Source organism: Hylobates moloch, unplaced genomic scaffold (assembly GCF_009828535.3).
Source record: "Hylobates moloch isolate HMO894 unplaced genomic scaffold, HMol_V3 SCAFFOLD_5, whole genome shotgun sequence".
NCBI classification, from domain to species: Eukaryota; Metazoa; Chordata; class Mammalia; order Primates; family Hylobatidae; genus Hylobates; species Hylobates moloch.
Genome location: NW_026652280.1, coordinates 109,573,899 through 109,600,853, shown reverse-complemented (window position 1 = coordinate 109,600,853; position 26,955 = coordinate 109,573,899). Strand labels below are relative to the sequence as shown.

The 26,955-nt window shown below is 39.6% G+C and overlaps 1 protein-coding gene across 5 annotated transcripts in view; it reads right to left on the bottom strand.

The window, feature by feature from the left end:
- SPAG17 (sperm associated antigen 17) overlaps window positions 1-26,955 on the bottom strand; it is a 238,684-nt gene that overhangs the window by 169,492 nt on the left and 42,237 nt on the right. The window lies entirely within an intron of this gene.

The window sequence follows — 26,955 nt, the reverse complement described above, 5'->3', positions numbered from 1 at the left end:
CTCTTTATTCATGTTGTCTCCCTAATAAAGTTCACCTCTGCCTGAAGCACTGTCACAGAAGTAATCTAGTTGAAGTATTTTTTGACTTTTGTTTTAAGCAAGCATCATATTTATTTATAACCTTGGGATGAATTAGGTGTTACTAAAATGTTCTGACATGTTGCTTTTCTACCCCCTTGGAGTAATCACTCCTGGGGCACATATGGTGTCAATTTCAGGCCCTTGGTCTCAGACAATGACTGCGCACACTGCATCTCATGGAGCTGTGTCTTGTCTGAGCTCTTGGTCAGGACTTTCCTGACCAGTCCAGTTCCTTTTGACTTGTTACTTCGCCAAGGGAAATAGCCGGAAGAAAGGGAGGTACCTATTTTCCTCTAACTGCAGAAGGCTCTATGGATTACCATGTGCCAAAATGTAACTGGACCTCATAGAGACCACATTGGGGTTTCCCGCATTGCATCACAGAAGGGGAAAGCCAGAGAAAGGATTCCTTTAAAGCTGCCTTTTCTAAAAACCAAAGGAACTAACCAAGTGTCAGAAATCTTTGCATGTCAGAAATCCTTGCGAGGACTCTAGGAAATACAGTGCTTTGCTTTTTATGGCAGCTGTGCTCCTCCTAACACAATTTAGGGAAAGAGACATGATGGCTGTGATTTCTGGGAGCAGAAAGACATAGCAGTACACCTGCAGAACCTCACCATTTAATGATGACCAGATCCCACGTGGAAGGGGATCCTAAGGGGACGGAGGTCAGGCGTTTACTGTAAAGTGAAAGCTGTCTGACTGGGTCCAACCCCAAGAGTAGATGTCAATATTTGGTTTGCATTTTTTCAATGCCAGCTAAATACTGTGCTGACAATCAGGCTCTGTGACATCTGATTCAAAACATTCAAATGTGGGTTTTTGAAGGTCACGGCAGTCTAGTGTTTCCCTCTAATACAAAGATAATGACAGCACTGAAGGGAAGTCAACACTGAAAAGGGTTACCCCAGAGTGGTTGTGGAGTCTCTTTTCCTGATGACCTGTGAAAACAGGATATTCACCTGTGTCTGGGGGGTTTGAGTGAAGCCTGCCTGGCATCATGGCAATGGATGGGATGTCTCTGGAGGTGATTTCTCTAGGAGTCTGTGAATGTTACCTCACTGTATTAAAATGTATTCAAAGCATAACAAAACATCCTGAGAGAAAAGTATTTTGCAGGCCATAATAGTTATTACTGGTTTGTCTAAAACTATCTGTGGAGTGCTGGTTTCAAACAAAAATCCGTTACAGCATCAAAGTAACAGTGAGGTCCTGCCCTGACATGGGGAGACAGGAGATGAGGGGCTTCTCCAGTTTGCCAGGCACACATGCTCTCATGACATACGGACACAGAGAGAGACAGCAGTGGTGGACAGGCAGCCTTAAGGAGTGCCCTGGGCGGTGTCCTCCTCCCGAACTGCCCCGGGGCGGCCCACATGGAGGCAGACTCGATGTGCCACATCCTGCATAAAGGCACAGCCTGCCCCTGGCACCACTAGGAATGGCAGAGGCCGGGCATACTTGGCCTCCCCCAGGGTTGCTTTGAAAAGGCTTGACTCTCTAAATGCCACTTTCTTTCTGTGCATCTCCCAAAGGGAATGATATTGTGAATTATTGGAATAATTAATGAAAATGAAAATCTATGCTGAACTCAAAATCTGAGACATTTTCATGGTATGTGGGTCATTCCCAAAAGAGGTGGAAAAAGAAAAATGTTTACAAATTAATTTCCTTTCAAAATTCTTTCTTCTGATGCCCCATAATTAACAATTCTACCCAATCAGTAGCCATGTAGCCATTAGTTTGGTCTCAGATGAAAAACAAATCTTTCAGGAATCTCTGTTTGAAGGACAAGTTTTTGAGGGAAGAAAAAATTAAAGAGACAGAATTTAAAGGAAATGTACCTTTTCACATAACATCTCCAAAGGTTTCTCCTCCCTGGCCTTAGTTGTATTAATTAAAAGAATAATCAAATATTCAACATTCTAGCACTGTAAAGATTATTTGCCCATCATCTGTGTCAAAATAAGTGTGCGTACCTGTGCATATGTGTGTGCACTGGGGGGTAAGCTAGCCAGGGCTATAGGTATTGGGGGGATGAGAGACATAAGAGAACATGTGAGCAGCAAGCTGGCAGTGCTTGGGGAGTAATTAGGCAAAAATCTAAGCTTCCAGAACTAGTCAGAAAAACAGTCCTGTATGGGTTAAAACCTTAGTGCTCTTTAATCCAAAATGCCAAGTAAATGTGCTTGGCGTGAATCAGGAACTCAAAAAAGCATGAGTCTTATGGGCAAATGAGACTTATTAAAATGGAGAAAACTGTTGCCAGGCAAGGCCTGTGTCTCCTGACCTCTTCAGGTCAGCTCTCCAGGCAGAGAGGCCTGCCAGGACCGGAGAGAGGCTCTACGCTGAATGACCAAAGGTCACTCAGTTCCAGGAATGATTGGTGAATGAGGAAATTAAGCTTCAAAGAGTGCAGCTGAGGCAGAAGCCATGCTTATGTTTTATTGTGTGAAGATATTTAAGGGGTCTAGATGCTCTTTTTCTGTTAGGGAGCTTGTAATTCTGTACACACTAAGAAGTAAAAATATTTCCTTTATCATTGACCTGGCTCAAAGAATTACATCATATTTACTATCTAATGATTTGATCCAACAAAAATATACCAAATGAGCAAAATTATTTCCTTGCCTGAGGATCAGGTCCACCTACAGACACTAGTGTCCTCTCTCCTTCTAAGCATTCCTCCTCTCTCTAGAACCTCCCTACGTTAGTAAGCACAAGCCCAATGCTTAGAATTGCCCTAGGCGCTCTCACGGAAACCAAATGTATGCATGCATGTATGTGTGTGTGCATACATATATACATATGCACATTTATACATATATGCATATATGTGCATATATAAGACAGAGAGATAGAGAGAGAATGGACTCCCATGAAGCCTGCTGTATGATTTCCCTTGTGTGTTTACAAGAAGTCATATGAAGCAGCTTGAATCATTGCTTAATCTGCTGCATATTCAATCTCGAGTGAATTCTGAGGTTGTGTAAAGATTTGGATCTGGATTTCTCTTGCCTGGAACAGGTTATGGGAGTGAGGTGGCAGAGGAAAGGGCAAGCTGTGGTTGTGTGAGGCAGAGAGAAGAGGGGTAGTAGAAGAGAGATGGCCTGGGAGAGCACTTTCCCTCCAGGAGCTCCAAATATCCACCAGTTTCCGACTAAAAGAATCCTTTGGCTTCAGGGACTTTCTTGGAGGCCCATGGTGTTTATTGCAGTAACTGTAAAAATTCACAAAATATGACTTCATATTTAACCTATTTTGGGGAGGTGAATGACTTAGGATTGCTTTGGATATATGAAGACCTCAGCAAACAGAAGCAGAATTCATAAGCTAGAGCTTGACTCAATTTAGGCTAGCACAAGGCTGGGCAAACAGGCTTTCAGCACACATTCTTTTGGGTAGCTCATTTCTCTAATATACGATTGATTAGATTTACTTAAAGTAAGAATATAATAGTTCTTTGCCACAGTAAAAAGTATATACACATACACGTATATTCAAACACAAATGGGATTATACTATTCATATTAAGAGCTTTGTGGTTTGTGTTTTTACATAAAAACACATCCAGGACAGATTTCTGTGCTGATATGTTTTGCTTATGTATATGGTTTTTAATAAATAGCATAGTCTTCTACTGTGTGAGTGTTTGCTCATTAATTTAACTAGTTCCCCATTGATAGACATTTAAACAATTTCAGTTTTCCTTTTTTTCTATGAAGTGCATGTGTGTTTTTGTTAGTAGCATTTTTGTTCCCACCAAAACTGTATGAAAGGGTCCATTCCCCCACTTCCCATGTAAACAATGAGTATTCTCCAACTTTTATTTGTCGATATTAGTGCTAATAGTTTTTCTGGGATGATGAAAATATTCTTTATCTGTAGTGTACAATATGGTAGCCACTAAACCACATGTGACTATTGAGTACTTTAATATTGCTAGTGAGATTAAAAAAAACAAATTTTTAATTTTGTTTTTAATTGATTAAAATTAAAATCAAAGTGTAAATAGCCACAAGTGGCTAGTGGCTATTGTTTTGGTCAGAGAAGGTCTATATGATAGGGAAAAGTGAAATATAGTATTTCGTTTAAAATAATATTCATTTAATCATCCCATCACTCTATCCCTCTTATTTTATGCCCAAACTGAAAGGAATGATACCTTTTCAGCACCATCCTTGGCAAATTTTATTAATGCAGGAGATGCTTACATACATGTATTGAATAACAATGGCATACTCAGATTTACACAGTGCTAAAGGTGAGGAGTAAGGAAAATCTATGGCTTCCAGGCTAAGATATTGCTTGTGGCCACACAAGAAACTTGTCTTTGTTTGGATTTAGATAAACAGGGCTGGTATGGGGCAAGAATAGGAAGAATACAGAATTTGCTTCTGACTCCTTTCTGTTACCTTTTAAAATCCCTCTGTTATACCCCTCCCACTTCTAGCTACCAGATACCTTTTTGCTTTCTAAATCCTTCCTGCCATGAAAATAGAAAATATTTAACTTGGTAGCTCACTCTGAATAAAGTTTATGTATACCAGTGGTTTAGCTATATTTTGAGATTTTTATTTATTATAGAATGAAAGGAACTAGTGACTGATGAAGTAATTTCGAGCCATAAGTAACAGGTGTGGCAGTTTAGAATTTAGGGGTAAGAGGTAATCTGGAAATTTGAAATGCCTGTCTGGCTCTGGGTAAACACAGCTTTGGCATTTGTGGTGCTTGTAGGCCAGGGGTGAGAGCAGCACCCCTGGGTTTCCCTGCCTGGAGTTGCTGTTATACTCCAGGACTAGGTTATTCAGGGGAACGGCTCTGAAGGGAAAGTGGAACTTCCCCTCCAGCCAGGGTCAGAGGAGAAGCATCAGAGAGGGTGGGTGGAGGGCTGGTGCCGAACAAAGGGGAGGCAGCAACTCTGTATTGTGGGAGAGGAGTAAAGGCAAAAGAAATCTGCTCTGACAAGAAAGATCTGGGACCTATCTATGTGTGCCTGTATATGTGTGTGGGCATGTGGTGTGTGACTTTAGCGATATATATCAGGGGGTCCCATCCCCTGGTTAGGACCAGTTCCTAATCTGTCCATGGCCTGTTAGGAACTGGGCCACATGGCAGGAGGTGAGTGGCAGGTGAGGGAGCATTACCGCCCGAGCTCTGCCTCCTGTCAGATCAGTGGTGATATCAGATTCTCAAAGGAATGTGGACCCTATTGTGAACTGTGTGTGAGGGATCTAGTTGTGTGCTCCTTATGAGAATCTAATGTCTGATGATCTGAAGTGGAACAGTTTCATCATGAAATCATCCTGCTCCCCACTCTGTGAAAAAATTGTCTTCCACAAAACCAGCCCCTGGTGCCAAAAAGGTTGGGGATTGCTGGTGTACATGAGTGCATGCCCATGTGTGCACAAAATATGTGTGTTTGCACAGCTGCCTTTGAGGTTTATTCAGATTATTAAAATATACTCAATATCTAAAAACACTGTCAAAACCGATTTGCACATATTGAAGAACTGATAAAAAGAGAAAAAGATTAAGAATATTTTTTATTGGCATTTTAAAAAGAATACTGATGACTACCATTTCTATCTGATTATCCTGCAGCATACAAAGGGCTATGTTTATTATTAAATATGTCATATTAAATACATGCAATTTATTCACCATAGTAAGCTATGTTGCCATATATTCTATCTTTAAAGTTTATTGCTTAGGTAGCATGATATGCATTCTGCTTTTATCTTACATCTTGTTATATTTGCTTATATCATTAGAAAGAAAGTCAGAGAAACTATTGCCCCAATGTGTGTGTGTGTGTGTGTGTGTGTGTGTTTACAGAATTTTCTGTTTAGCGTGAAAGGCTGTTTAGATGGGCCCGATTCTGCATATTTGATGAAAATGATGGAAGAGCAGATAATTTGCAAATGATTGAAAAGGGCCACTTGTATTGAGATGTTCTCACATAAGATGCCAGTGGGGAACTTTAGCTCCTTTGGTACAAGATATGATTAATCAGTTGCGGAAGCCATAACTACGTATGTGAGACTTAATGCAAAATTACAGGCTCTATTTGCATTCCAGTCTTCCCACATATCGCTGCAGAGCCTCAGGCAAGTTACTTAACCCTTTTAAACCTCATCCTTTTTAACATCTACAATGGTGGCACTATTGACATTTTGAGCCAGGTAATTACCATAGGAGGTTTTTCTGTGCGTTGCAGGATATTTAGCGAATCCCTGTATTCCACCGAGCTGTGACAATCAAAGGGATCTGCAGACATTGCCAAATGTTCCCTTGGGGGCAAAATTGTCCCCACTGAGAACAGAAAGAACTACAGAAAGAGAATATGAGTAGTGCTGACTTCATAATTCTGTACCCAGAATTAAATGAGATAACCCATGTAAATACTTTGCATGGTGAATGACATATGCATGATAAATGTTCACTAAAGTCAGTACTTATGGTTATTCATACATACAGGACAGAGTTGGGATTCTTGAAGATCCCACAGCCCAAGTTGTGAGAGCAGAGAATGGAATGGAATGAGGAGCAACTGGGCAGTGAGACAGTGACCTGAATTTATTATCAGCTGGCCATAACCTGGCTACCCCTTTTATTTAACCCTTTGTCCAATCTGAAAAGGACAAATTGAGATCTGTTTAGAGAGAAGCAGAGACAAAAAGAAAAGGTGTAAAAATATATTTTGTTATGGTGCAGTGTATAATGGGGAGGATGTAGAGGAAAAAATATGCTATTAGTTTCTTCTCAAATGTGAGATGGAGGAATTCCATGAATAGTGTTCTGTAATTTTACAGCCTCCTTTCCTGTTCCCTCTGCTCCCTTCCTTCCTTCATTTTTTCTGCATTTATTTAGGGCCAATTACATTGTAGTTATTGCATTACTTGATCCTGTATGTGTCTAGTCTATCCAATTCACATTCTTTAAGTAATGAGTAATTTCCAATGAGGCATAATTGGAAAAACAGCTGAAAGGATAAGGGTAGCAGTGAGAGGGGGCTATGGAGAAAAACAGAAAAAAAGAAAAGAAAAAGAACAGGAATGACTGAAACATTTTCTCACTTTGAGAAGAGGAAAAGAAAATAATCAAGCAATATTAAACTGTCTATACATAAATTTAAAGGTGACTGAAGATATAGGTTCCATATAGATCATACTGTCTGTCTAACGCAAATGGAACGTTATGAAAGTGCTCAGACCACAGCTTGGTGAGAAATTCATAATGATGATAAATATCTGTAGCAGGTGACTCCTAGATCATTTTCAGCTGTCCATAATTAAACTGGTATCCATCTCTCGACAATGTCAGGGCTGTAAAATAATTCCAGTCATTGGACCCCTTACATCTGTGCTGAAATGAAATAATATTTGGCACTAACAAGGAGTCACTGAAACTAAATAAACAACCCCTTTCAAGACTACATAAAAGTTGGTAACATAATAACATTTGACAGGGATTAAGACCTCTTTGGGGCTGTAAGGAAGTTTCAGAAGCAGCAATAACAAATACATGGAAGGTAGAACAGATCTATGCTTTAACAGACATGTATAATTTAAAATGTAATGAATTTCCTAAGGGAGATGTACATTTTGAACAAACAATATGTGCATGTCAAAAAGCACAGGACTATTTTAGAAATGTTTGCTGGAATTACTCTTCAAAGAAGGAAAAAGCAAAGCTTCCTTTTTATTAAGGAGTGTTTTTGTTTTTGTATACTTGCAAAATGTATAAAGGCACATGAAGCTGAATGTGATAACATATGGAAGAATGACATACAAAGTTAAGGGCTTTTCTTTAGGTGTGTATTAGCAACAAACGATTCTACTATCACGGCAATGTTTTGTTTTGGTTTTTAGACTGAGATCTTTTCCTTAGTCTAAGATGCTCCCACCCCTCTGAAGTCATTCTTGGTCCTTGCAGTTGTAGTGACCTTCCCCTCTGAACAACACTACCACTTTTTTTGTATGTTTCCTAAGGGATTTAGCTGTCTCTTGTATTGAAATTATTTGTGCACAGGGTTTGTCTCCTCTACTAGCTTGGAAGGTTAAATCCTTTCAGATTCATCTTTTTAAATCCCCTCACAGAATCTGATACATATATAGACAAACAGTATATTCACTCCTTAAATAAACATAAGAATGGCATCTCTAGAGCTTTTCGTTGTTTGGCTTGAAGATAAATGTTTTTGATTGTTTATAGCTGCAATTACAAAGCTTTAGGAGTACATTTCAAGTAGTAGTAGGTGCTCAGACTGTGTAACACACAAATGGTTATTAGCACACACCCTGTGCTGGACAAGGACTGTTCCAGGCACTTCACATATTCCAATCCATTTAATCTTCACCTACACTTTGAGGTGAGTATTCCTATCACCTATTTTATTAGATACAGAAATTGAGGCCTGGTGATCACACAGCCGGTAATTAGTAGAGATGAGATTTGAACCCAGGCTATCTGGTTCCAGAATCCTGTTTCTAATCAACATATTGTGTGGCCTCACAGTGGGCCTTTTCACCCCTTAGCTGGAGCTACTGGACTCCCATCTTGGGTCACAGTCCCTCTTCTCCTGGGCATGGATGTGTCCTAGTCCCTCCCCAGTCTCCATGGCCAATCCCCATCTTAGCTGCAAGAGCCTGAGAGCCTTTTAGCCCAGGTTTTTATGTTTAAATACTCCTGCTACCCTTACTAGTTTTGCTCCTACCTGATGCCTCAACTCTAAATAGCTGAGCTGTTTCTTTTTTCCTGAGACCTAGTGGGGACCTGTGACTCAGGACCCTCAGTCCTGATAGCTCCAGCTATTGCTCGTCTCCTGGCCTGAGCACATATCAATTTTTTAAAAAATTTGTATTATTTTTTATTGTATTCATATATATATCTATATTTGACATATAATAATGGTAAATATTTACGGGATACAAAGTTATATTTTTACACATGTGTAGAGTGTGGAATGATCAAATCAGGGTAATTAGCATATCTATCATCTCAAACACTTATCATTTCTTTGTGTTAGGAACAATTCAAAATCTTCTTTTTTAGCTATTTGAACTACATACAAGTTATTAAACTATATTCACCTACAGTGCTATAGAACACTAGAATTTATTCCTCCTATCTAGTGGTAATTTTGTATCCATGAACCAACCTCTCCCTTTCTTCCCCTTTTTCCTCCCCTTCCCTGACTGTAATAATTGCAACTCAACTCTTTACATCTATGAGCTCACTTTTAGCTCCACATATGAGTAAGAACATGTGGTATTTGTCTGTCTGTGCCTGATTTATTTCACTTAGCATTAGATTGTTCAGGCTCATCCATGTTTTTGTAAATGACAGGATTTCATTCTTTATTATGGCAGAATGCTATCCTATTTTGTATATATAACACATTTTCTTTATCCATTCATCTGTTGACAGACACAGATTGATTCTATATCTTGGCTACTGTGAATAGTGCTGCAGTAAACAGGAGGGTACAGATATTTCTTTGATATACTGGTTTGTTTTCCTTTGGATAAATACCTAATAGGGGAATGGTGGATCATATAGTAGTTCTATTTTTAGTTTTTTTGAGAAATCTCCATACTGTTTTTCATAATTGCTGTACTAATAATCTTTCCCACCAATAGTGTATGAGTTCCTTTTTCTTAGCATCCTCACCAGCATCTGTTACTTTTTGTTTTTTTGATAATAGCCATTCTAACGAGTGAAATCATATCTCATTATGGTTTTGATTTGTATTTCCCTGATTAGTGATGTTGAACATTTTTCATCTAGCTGTTGGCCATTTACACGTTCTCTTTTGAGAAATGTCTACTCAGATCCTTTATCCTTTTTTTTTTTTTTTTTTTTTGAGACTGAGTCTCGCTCTGTTGCCCAGGCTGGAGTGCAGTGGTGTGATCTCGGCTCACTGCAAGCTCTGCCTCCTGGGTTCATGCCATTCTCCTGCTTCAGTCTCCCGAGTAGCTGGGACTACAGGTGCTCGCCACTACACCCAGCTAATTTTTTTGTATTTTTTTTTTTTAGTAGAGACGGGGTTTCACCGTGTTAGCCAGGATGGTCTCGATATCCTGACCTCGTGATCCGCCTGTCTCAGCCTCCCAGAGTGCTGGGATTACAGGCGTGAGCCACCACACCCGGCCTCCTTTATCCATTTTTTAATTAGATTTTCTTGCTGTTAAGTTTTTGAGTTCCTTACATATTCTGAATATTAGTCCTTTGTCAGATGAATAATTTGCAAATATTGTCTCCCGTTCTATAGGTTGTCTCTTCACTCTGTTGATTGTTTCCTTCGTTGTGCAGAAGCTTCTTAGTTTGATGTAATCCCATTTATCTATTTTTACTTTATTTTTGCCTGTGCTTTTGAAGTGTTACACATAAAAATCTTTGCTTATATCAATGTCCTAAAGTATTTCTCCAATGTTTTCTTCTACTAGTTTTATAGTTTTAGATCTTACATTTAAGTCTTTAATCCATTTTGAGTTGGTTTTTGTGTATGGTGAGAGAAAGAGATCTAGTTTCATTCTTCTGCACGTGGATATCCCGTTTCCCAGCACCATTTATTGAAGAAGTTTCCTTTCTCTATTGTATATGTTCTTGGCACTTTTGTCAAAAATCAGTTGACTGTAACTATGGATTTATTTCTGGGTTCTCTATTCTGTTCCATTGGTCTGTGTATCTCTTTTAATACCAGTACCATGCTATTTTGGTGACAGTAGCTTTGGGATACATTTTGAAGTCAGGTAGTATGAAGCCTCCACTTTGTTCTTTTTGCTTAGTATTGCTTTAGAGAATTTGGGGTCTTTTGTGATTCCATATTAATTTTAGGATTTTTTTTCTATTTCTGTGTATTAGGCCTTTCTTGCATTGCTCTAAAGAAATACTTGAGGCTGGATTATTCATAAAGAGAAGAGGTTTAATTGACTCACAGTTCTGTAGGCTGTACAGGAAGTAGGGTGCTGGCATCTGCCCAGCTTCTAGGGAGGCCTCAGGAAACTCACAGTCAAGTGTGGGAGTAGACACTTCACATGGTGAAAGCAGGAGCAAGATGGGATTTGGGGGAGGTGCCACACACTTTTAAACCACCCAATCTCATGTGAACTCAGAGCAAGAGCTCACTTATCTCTAAGGGGATAGCCCAAGCCATTCGTGAGGAATCCAACCCTATGATCCAAACACCTCCCACCAGGCCCTGCCTCCAACAGTGGGGGTTACATTTCAACATGATATTTGGGTAGGGACAAATATCTAAACTATCTCTTTCTGAATAATGTCGTTTGTATTTTGGTAGAGATTGCATTGAATATGTAGACCGCTTTGGGTAGTATGGTCATTTTGACAAGATTAATTCTTCCAATCCATGAACAAAGGATATCTTTTCTTTTTTGCGTGTCTTCTACAGTTCCTTTCACAGTGTTTTGTAGTATCCATTGTAATGATAGTTCATCTTCTTGGCTAAATTGATTCCTAGGTGGCTGGGCATGGTGGCTCATGCCTATAATCCTAGCACTTTGGGAGGCCAAGGTGGGCGGATCACGAGGTCAAGAGATTGCGACAATCCTGGCCAACATGGTGAAACCCTGTCTCTACTAAAAATACAAAAATTAGCTGGGCATGGTGGCGTGTGCCTGTAGTCTAAGCTACTTGGGAGGCTGATGCAGGAGAATCGCTTGAACCCCAGAGGCGGAGGTTGCAGTGAGCCGAGACTGCACCACTGCACTCCAGCCTGGTGACACAGCAAGATTCCATCTCAAAAAAAAAAAAAAAAAAGATTCCTAGGCATTTTACTTTATTTTTGTGCAGCTGTTGCAAATGGGATTGCTTTTTTGATTTTTCAGCTAGTTTGTTATTGGTGTATAGAAAAGCTAATTTCTGTATGTTGATTTCATATCCACCTTTACCAAATTTGTTTATTAGTTCCAAAAGTTTTTTGTGAAGTCTTTAGGTTTTTCTATATATAAAATCATGTCGACTGCAAAGAGGGACAACTTGGTTTCCCATTTTCCAATTTTGATACCCTTTCTTTCTTTTACTTGATTGCTGTGGCTAGGACTTCCAGTACTATGTTGAATAGAAGTGATGAGAGTGGGCATTCTTGTCTTGTTCCAGTTCTTAGAGGAAAGGCTTTCAGTATTTCCCTGCTTTGTAGAAATGACTCAGGCTGGCAGCCACCTCCATTTTCCACCTTCCTTCTCTTTAAATATTAAATCATTTTCCTAAAAATTCTGCTTTCAGTCTAAGATTAGTGATTGAGACCCTACTAGTTACTGACTGACTCATGCTGCTTGCTTAGCTATCTGAATATGACTGGTCCCTGAACTTCCTGCACCCCAACACTGGAGCACTAGATGTGTTCATTTAGCCTTTGGTTTGGATACCATGTTCCACTTCTCAGACTAGAGGTTGCTGATTGCTCATCCATCATGTCCCCTTCCTTCATAGGAGAATCTGACTTTTTTTCAGGCATTGTCCTCTCTCTCATTCAGCTCATGTGACTCAGGGGAAACACAGCTCCATGGGTGGGCCCATTCACACTAAAAGTAATCCTAACCCCCCTTGTCCATGATTGGTTCAAGAGGTGCACGTGATTTTGTTCAGGCCAGTAGAATGAGGCATGGTTTTCTGGGGCTGCTTGATCTGGTTTCCTTGGTCATGACAAAGCTCTGGGAAGAGTCTTAAGGGATGAGATTGCTGTAGCCACTTTACCTTCTTCGGGAAGCTTAAGCTCCTACATAGATGAAGGAAGAGGTAAGAGCACTGCAGGGAAGTGGGCTGGAGCCCCTGAACTAAGCTGACCTTGAAGCCTGCCTAGACTTCTACGTCTGCATGCAAGTACATTTCCTAATTGTTTAAGCCAACTTTAATTTTTGTTGTTGTTAACTTAGAAGATGAACAAATTGATACTGATATGGAGAAATTTATGCCTTCTAATTAATAGAATTTTAAAAGTTAACCAGACAATACTAAGATGTGTTTCCCAGACTGGCAGCATCAGTATCACCTGACAATTTGTTAGAAATGTAACTCTTGGGCTCCAACGCAGACCTGCTGAATCTGAAACTCTAGGGGTGGGGCCAGCAGTATTTTCTTTTAACAAGACCTCAGGTGATTCTGATATATTCTAGATTTGAGAACCATTGTTTTGTACCTGGTTTCTTATGTGGCCTTTCATAATAATGTAGTTAGCCCACATGTTGTCAGTTTCACCCTTGAGTCCCTTGCTAACTCTCAGTTATGCATTTATATTGCCTTAATTTCTTTCTCCTCCTCCTCCTCCCCCTGCCCGTCCTCCTTCTCTTCCTTCTTCTTTCTCCACCTTCTTCCTCTTCCTCTTCTTTCTCTTTCTTCTTTCTTTCTTTTTCTTTCTTTTCTTTCTTTCTTATTCTTTCTTTCTTTTCTTTCTTTCTCTTTCTTTTTCTTCCTTCCTTCCTTTCCTTCTTTCTCTTTTTTTCTCTTTTTTTTTTTTTTTGAGACAGAGTCTCACTCTGTCGCCCAGGCTGGAGTGCAGTGGCGCAATCTCGGCTCACTGCAAGCTCCGCCTCCCGGGTTCATGCCATTCTCCTGCCTCAGCCTCTCCGAGTAGCTGGGACTACAGGCGCCCGCCACCACGCCCGGCTAGTTTTTTGTATTTTTAGTAGAGACGGGGTTTCACCGTGGTCTCGATCTCCTGACCTCGTGATCCGCCCGCCTCGGCCTCCCAAAGTGCTGGGATTACAAGCGTGAGCCACCGCGCCCGGCCTTTTTTTCTCTTTTCTTTCCTTCTTCTTCTTCCTCTCCTTTTCTTCTTCTTCCCTCTTCCTCCTCCTCCTCCTCTTCCTCCTCCTCTTCCTCTTCCTCCTTCTCTTCTTCTTCCATTTAGACTTACTAAGCTGCCCCTTTCAGAGGACAGCCTGGAGTCCTGGAGTGGGATTTCTGCTAATGTCCTGCTAGAAAAAGAATGTATTCAGTGTATCAGCCCTGTCTTCATTTACCCTAAGTTCTTGGTTTCTCCACAATTATCAAAAAGTTGTAGTGTTTCTCCAGCTTGATTTGGATGATGTTCTAGGCTGTTGTTAATTTCTAAGTATTAATCTGAACGAAATCTGCTTATAAAAGGGCTTATTCCTTGAATTTCCTTGTCCTCTCCCTTAATCTCTTTGACTCCTTAGTTAGCTATAGGAGGCATACAGGATATGTCTCCTGGCTGACTACTGGGAAAGCCCTTAATGAGCAGATGGATGCTGTATAGTCTCCCATAGGACAGTTTTCCTCCAGTGTATGCTGTGTGCCACCTACCCTAGAACCCCTGGGAACCTAGTTAAAGATATGGGTTACTTGGGATCTACCCCACAACCATCAAATCAATCTCTGGAATTGATTTGGGCCTAGCAGTATGACATTTTAATAAGCTTTCTAGGGATTCCTAAGTACTTTTGAGTTTAAGAATTATGCAAAGGTCATTTACATATTGACACTGGGGTGACCAATTGTGGGGTTTTCCGGGGATTGAACTTTCAGTGCTAAAACTGGGATAGTCCCTGGCACCCAGGACAGCTGGCTACCCTGAGACAGCAAGTTCAAGGGGAGCCATCTCGAGACTGTGGTAGAATGGCATTAGTTAACTCCATCCCCAACCCCACTTTCCCCAGTCCTTCCAGTTCATCCACTGATGACCTTCCCAGAGCCTCGTGTTCACCCCAGTTTCTGAGCCAATCTTATCAGAAGCAACAAAGACATTAATTCCCCCACCAGGAGGCCATGTCCAACATGGTTATTCATCTCTTATTCAGGATCCAGTATCCTAATGATAAATATTCTAGTATAATGTGGATTATTGAGTGCATACTCTATGCTAGACACCACACTACAAACATTATTTCATGGAGTTCAGAGACCAAGATTCTTTCCCAAGAACATCGGGGTTAAATAATGGTACTAATCTTTAGATACAGCACCATGTTTTTAGAATCTGCTCTTCCAGCCAATGTGATGTCGGCTTCTCTTTTGTGTACCTTTTTCTAACTTCTGGAACTGACTAGTCTTTTCTCTAGTGGACTCCTACCATGGACTGAAACCACAATGAGCTGTGAGGTGTGAGCCAGATCACAGTTTAGACACTTCCTTAGGATATCGATTCCTTAGGATTAGACTCTGAACCCAGCACTCATACTGTCTGGTTGAGGTTCCTTTCAAAATTCTTTTTGTGGCTTCAGATTAGTTCCTACATGGGGCCACATCTCTTGTTGCTTTCATTTTCTATCACTCCATTTCAGCTCCACTCCCTTCTTGATGTTCACCAAATGTGCCTCAGAGCCTTTGCTTTTGCAATTTCCCCTGCTCGGGAGGCTCTTCCCCAGATGACCGCATAGCTCCATCCCCTCCTTCAGATTTTTATTCAAGTGTCACCATCCAGTTTTGCCCCCCCTGCTACTCAGATTAGTAACTCTTCTACTTCTCACCCTTTCCGCCCTTTTGCTCTGTAGTTCTTACTACCATCTAACATAATATATACTTTATTTATCTCTTCCATTATTTCCTCTCTCCAATTAAAAAGTAAGTCCTGCCAGGATATTGGCTTTCATCTACCATTTTTCGTTGATCTAAATTCAAAGCCTGGAGCATAGTAGATGATTAGATAATTTTTGAATGAAATCAGATGGCCATTGTGTACCATGTTTTATGCTGTTTAATTGCAAATTTCACCACTACCTAGGGCTTTTCCTATTGTGAGTCCCCCATGCTTGGATTTTCTGGTTGGCCTGGATCAAATCTGAGGTAACTGCGGTCCCCTGAAGGGTGCACTGTTGATGTTGTTCATCCTTACTCAGAGGTTTGTTCTATAGCTGGACTGTTCCTGTGGTGCAACCTGGTGATGCCCTCTTTTCATGAAGTGTTGAGATGGAGCCATTCTTGGTTATGGATTAACTTGGCCCACACTTTCAGGATTCACCTTGCCATTAATTCATCAAACTTTTACAGAGCACCCATTACATTCCCAATGCTGGATATTCAAAGAAAAAAGAAGCAGGCCCTGCCCATAGTGAGCTTTTCGTGGAGTTGGGGAGATCATCTACAAGGCACATGGAGCATGCAGGACAGTATCCCATGCTGTGCCCAGCAGTGGAGATAAGCGAGGGTGCTGTGGTGGCCCCAGAGGGTGCCTTCTCCACACTGGGAGAGTCAGCAAAGGCTCCCTGCAGGTGTCACTCCTGAGTTGAGGTGTGAAGGATCAGTGGGGGTGGCTATGACTGAGGTCAGGTGGTATGAGACTGGGGAAGAGTGACAAGAGGAGGGCAGTGACCCAGGAAGAAGGACTGAGGCCAGAGAAAGTAGCATATTCAGGAAAATGGAAAGTGGTTGCGGGTGCCGGGTTGGGCTGGGGGATGAGGTTGATACTGGAGGGAGGTAACCAAGAGTGACACGATCATATATATAATCTCTTTATGAATTTAGGCATTTTATTTATCTTCATATGAGCAAAACCCCAGGCTTTATTAGATATTTTGGTAACCCATGGCAAACTTCAAAATCTTTGTGTATTTCAGAGCTTCCACTACGTACCTTAGCCCTCTAGCTTTGTGTAATGGTAAACTACACCTAGTACTGGAAGCATGCATGTTTAGCAGAAGTATTCTAATTTAGCAGAAGTATTCTAATTTAGACAGACGCTGTAAGACAAAGACATTAGGTACCTCTGGGCATGCAGGCAGTGCCATCCTTGCCTTGCAAAGCAGGGGAATAGGCAAAGCATGAACATTTTCTTTTCTTTTCTTTTAGATAGAATCTCGCTCTGTCGCCAGGCTGGAGTGCAGTGGCGCAATCTCAGCTCACTGCAACCTCTGCCTCCCGGGTTTAAGCAATTATCCTGCCTCAGCCTCCTGAGTAGCTGGGACTACAGGCGTGTGCCACCACACCCAGCTATTTTTTGTATTTTTAGTAGAGATAGGGTTTCACTATGTTGGCTAGGATGGTCTCGATCTCTTGCCCTCGTGATCTGCCCACCTCAGCCTCCCAAAGTGCCGTGATTACAGGCATGAGCCACCATGCCCAGCCAGCATGAACATTTTCTAACCCTTTGCAGACCACTGTGAGTTGGGCAGAGCTCCAACAGATTGGAGAATGTGAATATCCTGAAGGCATGGATATCCTCCAGCAACTAGAACAGTGGCCAGCACAAGTGCTCAAAAATGAAGGAAAGACTGAATGAATGCATGATGGGCAATGGAGATTGATAAGCAGTGCCATAGTCCAGTTCTGGGTGGGTTGCAAGGGGGCCCAGAGTGCAGATGGAGAGAGAGTTCATCGCTGAGGAGGGCAATCCCCTTCTGGCACTGTGAGCAGCAAGTGGACGTAAGTGTGGCTGCCCTTCTCCAAGGGCAGGCTCAGAAGTACCTAGGTGCTTTTTCAGAAGGTATGTTCCTGGATTCTCCTGGAGATACTCCTAATCCCCATCATGGTGGCTAAGATCTGGAATTGGCATTTTAAACAAACTCTTTAGGTGATTTTTGAGGCATGCCACTGGTACAAGGAGGCAAGAAGAGGTTGGAAATTAGATGGTCTCATGCCAAAGAGGTTCCTGCATCAACCCCCTCAGACTTCCTCATCTGGGATCACTCTCCCTGCTCCCATTGCCACAGCCCTTGTTTATATTTCCCTTGAGGCACCTCCTGCAGCTGAGCCTTTGTTAGAAGTTTTGCCTGCATGTCCTTCTTCTAAAGGATTCTGTGAGCTTGTACAGGGCCCGGACGATGGCTTATCCTTTTTGTATTATTCACAGCACCTAATATCTGTTATGAAATTACTTAAAACAAATATTCCCTACCCTGAATTTTGACAATACAGAGTCCCTCCCATTATCTCAAGGAGTCTGAAAACAAAATTACATAATCATTTCACTGTAAAGAATTCCATATTCACAAAACACAGCCAATCAAAATATGATTAAATGTTCAACCTTACAATTTTTGCTTATCAAATTGACTAGAATAAAAATAAAAGGTTGAAGAGGGCATGGTTAAATTGGAACTATCAGAAGGACTATAAATTCATACAAATTGTCTTGAATGCACTTTGGCAAGATATGTCAAGAGCTTTAAAAAGAATTATATGCTTTGACCCAGTAATTCTACTTTATGAAATTTTCATAAGGAAACAATCAGGGTCATTGCTATTGGTAAGCAGTCTAAACTTAGCAAAAGGGGGAGTGGTTAAATAAATTAGTGAATAGAAAAACATGCTTTTTATTATACATACACTGAATACGGATTTAGAAAAATGCTAACATCATAGTATGTGGTAATGATATGATGTAGAGCATATATAATATAATTCCTATTTTATAACAAGAAGTATACATCTCTGAGTAGTGGAATATTTTCCTTACTTAAGTACCTACCTAATATATGAGGTATGCCTTCTATTTTCCAAATTTTCTGCAGTTAACGTGCATTGCTATAATAATAAAACAGCTAATAAAATATGTGTACAATTTAAATGCATCCAGCAATGAACTGCTTTTAACAGTGCCACCCCTCCATTTTCGCATGGAATTATTCCCGTACTGTGGTTCTAACATCTTTGCCTATCGTATTACTCCCCTGCTCAGAATTCCTCAATGGCCCTCATACCTGAAGGATAAACTATACACTCCTTAGCAAGGCATACTAGGGCCCTTTATGACTTGGCCTTGAGCCACCTGTCCAGACTAACTCCTGGCTACTCCTTCCAATTTCCCTCCTTATACACATCAAAGATACCATCTAGAGTTCCTTGGTCATACCTTGCTGTCTGTCTGCCTGACTTTGCATGGCCTGATTCCTTTGCCTAGAATTCCTCTCCTCCTACATGACTTCCTCATTCAGCTTTCAAGCCATTTTCCTAAAATCTCACTCTCAAAACTTTAGAAAGATTTAAGCATTGCTCGGTGTACTCATTGCACCTTTTAAAATGTGATACAACTGTTCATTTCCCCATCTGTTTTTCACAAGACTGGAAGCTGTTTGAAGGCTGGAATTAACTTTGTGATTGGCACATGGAAGGCAACCAATAAAATATGTGCTGAATAAAAGAATTAGCAAACAAATTACCCAGATCTTTGCAAATGCTGTGTGGGTTGTGCTTTGTATTATAAAAGGGACCCCTGTGATCAGCACGTGGTGGCGGACATCCAGCCAGCCCTCCTCTCACCAAACCAGGCTTGCTGAAAGACCAGGAAAGCAAGCAGTGCTAGTTCACCAGTTTAGAAAAAAGTGTCTGGTGTCGTGGGAAGTGCTACGAACTTACTGTGCCAGAACCAAAGGAGGAATGAGCTGGAGATACTACAAAACTGTGGTTTATCAGCTCAAGCAATGTGTGTGTGTGTGTGTGTGTGTGTGTGTGTGTGTGTGTGTGTGTGTGTGTGTGGTGTGGTGTGTTCAATTATGGAGCAAAGCAGATCTGTTTTGATAAAGAAATCCTAGACTTTGCAGTCACTTCATAATGCCTGATCAGGTCCTAACCCCACTCTCAAAATTACCCCTAGGTTCTAAGTGTTTCTGGAGAATATCTTGTTAATTTCTGACCATTCACATTTTTATTTTCCCTGACTTGGTTTACTGTTGTATTTGACAAGTTTGTGAAAAGTGGTCAGTATTCTAAATGTGAGATGTTTTCTGCATGGGGAATGCTATGAGTAAACTAGTAAAACCTCACCCAAATTTCTGAGGCCAAATATGTGTGAGCAGTCTTTGGCACAGTGCAATTGGAAATTTCAAGACAATGGGAAACACTTCCTTAATACTACTACTACTACTAGAGAAAGCTTCCAGGTCTCGCTCTTTAGTTTAGATAGATAGCTTTAAGCAGGTTAAAGTTAATTGTCAGCTCCTCGACTGCAGGGATTGTGTCCTGAAGAGCTTGAAGGAAGAGAGCAAACTTTGGATTTGGAATCAGAATGACTGGGTTCCATTGCGAGGCACTGTCATTAGTAACTGCAGGCACTGGGCAAGTCACTTAACCTCTTTGAGGCTCTTTCCTCATTTTCTACATGAGCATAGTAAGCCTTAAATCTGCCACACAAGGTTGTTGGTGGGATCAAAATTTGACATACTGTGAAAGCATTTTGGACTCTGAAAACCATCTTCCAAATGTGTGTTATTTATCATTCTTAAATTCTTTTTAGGGGTTCCAGCAAAGAGCACTGTCTGTTTGGGAAAATGTCATGCTCCAGAAAATATTGATTCAAAAAAGACTGATGGACCATCTGAATGAATATGGAAGAAGTTTAATTTTAACAAATGCACTCGTGGTATGCAGAAATTGCTTCCAGTGACTTGCATCATTACTCTAAGCCTTAGACCTTGCTAACCCCTTCCTCACTCTCCCCGTACGTATGTACATCCCCTCAGGATCCAGCTTTTATCTCTGATAAATAAATGCATACTGAAAGGATAATGAATATAATGGGTTAACATTCTAAAAATGCAGTTTCATTTCATTTAAACCATGGTTTTATGGACACTGTGCCTGAATTCAACAGGCGGGTGTGGGGGCTATTTTTGGACAGGCAGAACTTCCAGCACCTCTTAAATCACATCACACGGCAACTGCCTGCTCCACCTACACACAGGGCGGGCCTGCATGCATAAAACAGGATGCTGGCCCAGGGTGAAACCGAGAAACTCTTTTCCCCATCTGATGACTAATACTTGTCTCTGCTTTCAGAAAGGGAAAGCACCACATACAAACCTCACCAATGCATTTTCCTTTGCTTGTTTTAAAGAAGTGGGTAAAGTGTGTGTTTGTCTGTGTGTGTGTGTGTGTGTGTGTGTGTGTGTGTGTGTTTTTAATGATGGAGGAATCACGAAATGAACCTCCATAGGAAAGCCCTGACAATGTTCTGTGGATGCTTTTGCATGGGGAATTGAAACAAGTTGGCAGGAAGAAGAATTCTTTCTGCATAACTCAAAGCAGACATTTTACTGGGGGAAAGAGCAAATCAGAAATTTGCTGTCATTCCTCAAAATCTCATTAGTTACAAAATGTAATATATTAGGCCTTTGCATTAAATCCAGATAGAGCCTGTATCTTTTTTTTCCCTCAATGATATTCCTAAAATGGATCTTTGAGCATGCAACAAGAGTAGCTCTTCACAAAAGATGTAGGTCTGGCAGTGGTGGCCTGTGACTATGTGACATGTGATTAGACTGTTCTGGCTTCTCTGCAACTCCAGGGATAAATGAAAGAATAATAATTCAAAATAATGAAAATAATTCAGTGATTCATTTGATAATGAAGATAATCTCTAACTAAGGATTGCCTGATGAATGAGTAAGCCCAGATAGAATCTATCTTTCCATATGAATTTCTGATAAAGGCTCATGAGGACAATGATAAGCTTTCATGGGTACCAGGTACTATGCAGGGCGTCCTGCTGACCTAGCTCACCATTAGAGTTCTGCAGATTTCAAATGGTATGAGCACTGTGATCCAAATATGTATGAAGTTAAAATATAAATTTTTAAAGGAAGGCATTTATTGAATAATTTCAGTTTTTCTGGGTAGGAGTTTGTGTAGGATTTGTTTCCTGTGTTTCAAACTACTAAATCTGTAATTATTTTTAAAGTATTTATTGAAGCAATATAGAAATCATATTTTAATTAACTTGCAGGGTGATTTTTTTGGCCAATCATGTTTGTGAAATAGAAGGGTAAATTATTTTAATGTATAAATATATCTGAAATCCATTCATTCAAATTAATATTGAGTGCCTATAATATGCACAGTACCTTTTCAATATATAAATGAATTTCTATACAATAGTCAATCCTCCCAGCCTATACCCATGTTTACTTTGGTATTTCTTCTTCCTTTTCTTGCAGCCGAAGATGGAGGAGAAAGAATTTCAGAAATAGAGGTCACATTAAAAACATGCAGAAGCATGAAAATTGTTACCATATTTCAATTGCGACTATACTTTCTCCCCCTCTAAGGAACCAAGGCCTTCTGTATTTTTGTTGCATCTTTGACTATTTGGGTAAGTGTTCTGTCTCTCCCTCCTTCTTCTTTCCAATATACTCTGTCTGGGCACCATGACCCTTTTGGATGGAAGTTGTGAACAATAAGTGAGGTCAGCCACAGAGCTCAATGAAGAACAGACTCAATTATAACCAGGGCTTAAATATACAGCTTTTATATCTGGCTTCTTATGATAAAATGTCACAAAATAATAGAAAACAAATACGTTGTTTGCAAAATTATTGACTATGCGCTCTTGAGGGCAGAGACCATGTCTAACTCAATCTTGTGCCCATTACCCAGCAGATAATAGAAACCCAGCAAATGCCTGCTGGGTGAGGAAAGACTGGGGATGAGTGAACACTGTATCATTTAGCCCAGGATTAAGTGAGAGGCTGAGAGAGGAAATGTAATAAGAGAATAGGTTTCAAGGTTTCTAAGGCAGTGTTTTTTCAAAAATGTTGACCTATATTTATAGTAAAAAAAATTATTTACATCACAAACCACACATATACACACATACTAGTTGAAACCAACCAAATTTCTTTGTGAACCACTGGGATGCCACCCACATATACAAACCATTGTAGAAAATATGGAACCAATAAAGGGAAAATGGAAAGGACCAAAATTGCTGGTACCCATGAAAGCACCAGCAATTACTACTGAATTACTACCGTTAAAATGGCTCATTATTTACTTCTTATAGTCTTTAACAGTATTTTGTTATTAGTTCTGAGTAAGTTAATTCTTTCAGACAACAAACGCTTCTACAATACTTACTATGTATCAGCACTGAGTTAGGCACATAAGGATACAAAAAATGAAAAATACACTAAAAATATCTTTCTTCCTGATATCTCTTCTTAGATACCCCTCAGACATATGACTTAAACTATCTCAAACTATACTTTCAGACTTCCCCCAAATTTAGACTTCCTTCAATTTTCTCTGTAATAGAAGGTATTTTTAATATTCGTAAGCCATATATTTGATACGGGTTACTATCCAAAATATATAAAAGGCCAAGACAACTCAATAACAAGAAAACAAAAAAGTCAATTAAAAAATGGACAAGAAAAAAATTTCAAAAAATGGGCAAGAGACCTGGGGTGGATAGACATTTCTCAAAAGAAGACATGCAAATAGACAACAGATACATGAACAATGCTCAACATTGCTAATTATTAGGGAAATGCAAATTAAAACCATAATGTGATATCATCTCACACCTGTCAGATAACTTTTTTTTGAAAAGATGAAAGATAACAAGTGTCAGCCAGGATGTGGAGAAAAGGGAACCCTTGTACATTATTGGCAAGAATATAAGTTATGACAGCCATTATGGAAAACACTATGGGGGGGTCCTCAAAAAACTATAAATAGAATTACCATATGATCCAGCAATCTCACTTCTGGGTATTTACCCAAAAGATTTGAAATCAACTTGTTAAAGAGATGTCTGCATCTCCATGTTCATTGTAGTACTATTCACAATAGCCAAGGTATGGAATCAATCTAAGCATTCATCAGCAGATAGATAGATAAAGAAATATGGTATATACATTCAATGGAATACTATTCAGCCTTAAAAAAGAAGGAAACTCTCATTTGTGATGGAATCAGAAAACATTATGCTAAGTGAAATGAGTTGGGCATATAAAGACAAATATTGCATGCACTCACATGTGGAATCTGAAACAATCAAACTCATAGAAGCAAAAAGCAGAATGGTGGTTACAGAGACTGGGGGGTGGGAGGAATGGAAAGATGATGGTTGCTATTGTTTGAATGTCTCCTCCAAAACTCATGCTGAAACTTAATCCCCATTGTGGCAGTACGATAGGTGGGACCTTTAAGAAGTGACCGGATAGGGCTTTGCATTCATGGATTAATGGGTTAATAGATTAATAGATGATCACAGGAGGGGAACTAGTAGCTTTATAAAAAGAGGAGGAGGGACCTGAGATGTCATATTAGCATATTCACCCCCTTGCCATGTGATTTCCTGTGCTACCTCAGGACTCTGCATGGAGTCGCACCAGGAAGAAGGCTCCCACCAGATGGGTGCCCTTGACCTGAGACTTCTCAGCCTCCTTAACTATAAAAAATAAATTCCTTTTCTGTATAAATTACCCAATTTCAGATATTGTTATAAGCAACAGAATACAGACTAAGACAATAGTCAAAAGGTAGAAAATCTTAGTTTAAAAGGAAAAATACATTTTTTCTTTTTTGGAATTTGCACGGTGTAGTGACTATAGTTAGTAATAGAGAATTGTACATTTCAAAATTGTTAAATTTCAAATGTTCCTACCACAAAAAATGTTAAATGTTTGAGGTAATGGATATGTTAACTAGCTTGATTTAATTATTCCACATTGTATTCATAAATTATAACACCACTTTTTTACCCCATAAATGTATTCAATCATAAATGTCAATTTACAATAAAAAGGAATGAAACTATAAAACACAAAAAAAGAAAAAAAGGATATTTTTATTCAGTTTCTCAAGCCAGAACTATGGGATTCACTCTTGATAGCTTCTTCTTCACCCCTCACATCTCACAAGGGCACCGATCTGCCAAATTCTTCCTTCTAAATATTCTCCTTGAATCTGTGTGCTCTCCCCGTTGCCACCTGGATACCCCCAGTAGCCTCCTAACTGGTCTCCTCATTTCCATGTTTGCCTGCCTTCATCTTAATTTATTCTTCACTTGGCAGCCAGAAAATATTTTTTAAAAGAACTTAATTGTGTCACTCTCCTCTTTAAAGCCTTAATGGCTTTCTATTTCCTATGAAGCAAAACTGCAAATTCCTTTTTAACAAGGACTCACCAGCCAGCAGATGTGGCCTCTTTGGGCTTCTCCTGTCTCCCACTGTCAGTGCTACAGGCACCCGGGCCTTCTTTATTCCTGCCTTAGGGTTTTTGCACCCTCTGCCTAATTATTTTCCCTTGCTCTTTTCAGTTGGATCTTCTTTTCCTTTCATTCACTCCAAACACTCAGCCTACAGTGTTTTCCTCAATAATTCTCTCTGATTTAAAGCAATGAACCTAACTCAAAATTGTGTATATATTTGTTTGCTTGTTTGAGTTTTGCTTAATACCCGTCTCCCTCATTCAAATGTAAATTATATGAGGCCAGGCATTTATAACTATTTTGTTCACCAAGGTCAATCCAATCATAGATTTTGTACATAATAGACCTTTGAATATTTATGGAATGCATGAAAATGAAACATTTCCTAAACCTTAGTCATTGAATATCATTTGATGATTTAGCCAAAGCTATGTACCACCTGTACTATAAACCTAATCATTTTCTCTAAGCTGACTGTAAATCAAGTTTTAAAAAAATAAGGTAGCTCTGTCCCAAGCACAGTGTTGGGGGAGTTGCAAGTTACTCTAATTTTATTTTTTAATGCACATTAAAATAAATGTATACGTAATACGAATTTTTATCCATTATATACAATTTTCTTGTGGTAAATAAATGAGCAAGAACTTTTTAATGAATGAGAACTGCCTTCTGCTAGGTGTAGAGCAAGCTCTGGACTATTAGAAGAACTGACACTGATTCCATTGGTGACTGTGAACAAATCATTTAAGTTTTTGGGCTTCCATTTCTTCATTTGCACTATGGAGATTAATTTTAGCTGTTCTGCCCAGTTCACATGAAGATTTAATAAGCGGTGTGAAAATCATCTTTTTACATAAATATGAAATTTTATTTTTAAAATTATTTATTTTAGAAATGGTTACTACTGCTGTTTCTTAGGGTGTTCAGTCATATTGACCCCTTACATGACATAACAAAGAAAAAGAATGTATATTAGTCTCCATCACGGCCACGAGGACTACTATAATGGGACAGTGCAAATATCCTTTGACCACTGATTAACTTCTTTTCTTCCCTTACTTAATTAAATGTCCACTTAACTTTCAGTAATCATACTCCACTTAGAGAAAAACCTCCTCACAATGTGAACACCCATGTTCATAGCAGAGCTAAGAGGTGGAAGCAACCCACGTGTCCACTAATGGATAAATAGATAAGATAAATGTGGTATATACATACAATGGAATATTATTCAGCTTTAATAAAGAAGGAAGTTCTGACACATGGTACAACATGAATAAACCTTGAAGACATTATGCTAAACCAGGCACAACAAGACAAATACTATATGATTCCATTTATATGAGGTATCCACAGTCGTCAAATTCATAGAAACAGAAAATAGAACAGTGGTCATCAGGGGCTGGGGTGCAGGAGAAATCAGGAGTTGTCATTTAATGGATATAGAGCTTCAGTTTTGCAAGATGAAAAGTTGTGAATGTTGGTTGCATAACAAAGTGAATATATTTAACACTACTGAATTACACACTTAGACATGGTTAAAATGGCAATTTTATGTTACATATTTTTACCATAATAAAAAAAATTTAAAGCCTGCTCATAAATGGGTTTCTAGTATTTTCATGTTCTGATGTTGAATATTGCTGAGAATAGAAATTTTAAGACTAATAGTAATAATAATAGCTTAACTTTATGGACACTTAAGTCTGTGCCAGATAATAAGTATTTTATATTTACTATCCCATGTAATCACTACTACAGCTTTATAAGAGAGATACTACCATTTACGAGGATTTTACAAAGAGAAAATGGAGGTACAGCAGGGTTATATGTAACTCGTGCAAGATTACACAGCTAGTAAGCAGTGGAACCAGGACATGATCCCAGGCAGTCTGGTTTGGTTCCATACTTTTAACCACTAGGTATGTCGCTCACCAAACTAGCGGTAGGTACTCTGGAGATGAATTTAGCTCTCACTAATTAGTTTTACTTAGTGAGATTTTAGACAGGTCTCTCCACACTTT